This window comes from Fulmarus glacialis, unplaced genomic scaffold (assembly GCF_000690835.1).
Source record: "Fulmarus glacialis isolate BGI_N327 unplaced genomic scaffold, ASM69083v1 scaffold36898, whole genome shotgun sequence".
Taxonomy (NCBI): Eukaryota; Metazoa; Chordata; class Aves; order Procellariiformes; family Procellariidae; genus Fulmarus; species Fulmarus glacialis.
In genome coordinates this window covers 714-1,242 of record NW_009229509.1, presented here as the reverse complement: position 1 = coordinate 1,242, position 529 = coordinate 714, and positions in this window count along the sequence as shown.

The following is a 529-nucleotide window of genomic DNA, read 5'->3' as shown; positions in this document are numbered from 1 at the left end:
GGTGTCCGCGGCCGTGGGTGCCCCCCCGCCCCGGTAAGCGCTGAGGGAGGCGGAGCAGCCCTCGGGCATCTAAGCAAGAAAGTCTATCAAGCCATCGTTACTTTGCAGCTTTTATTAAAAATATAAATATTAAACATTCTCTTACACAACAAAATCGACCGAGCGCTGAAAAGATGTTTTATTGTGAAAATGTTTACAGGAAAAAAGTGGGTTTAAAGTAGCTTACAGAGATTCCCCCTCCCACCTCCCTGCCCCCAGCAGAAAAGTTATCTGTCTTCTTGGCACCATTTCTTCTAATGCTCACACATCCCTACGTAGCGATGGCACTAGAATAACTGGGAAATGGAGAAATAAATAAAGGTAGGGGAGGTTACGAACGACACTCGTGTTTCTGCACTTGGTACACGGTTGTGCATGCTAGTCAAGGGACAGAGGCTGTTCGGAGTACACCCTTCTAGGTTTAAAGCTATATAAAAATAAAGAGATGACATCAGAGCAGCACTATGGTACATCGGACGGTGTAATTATT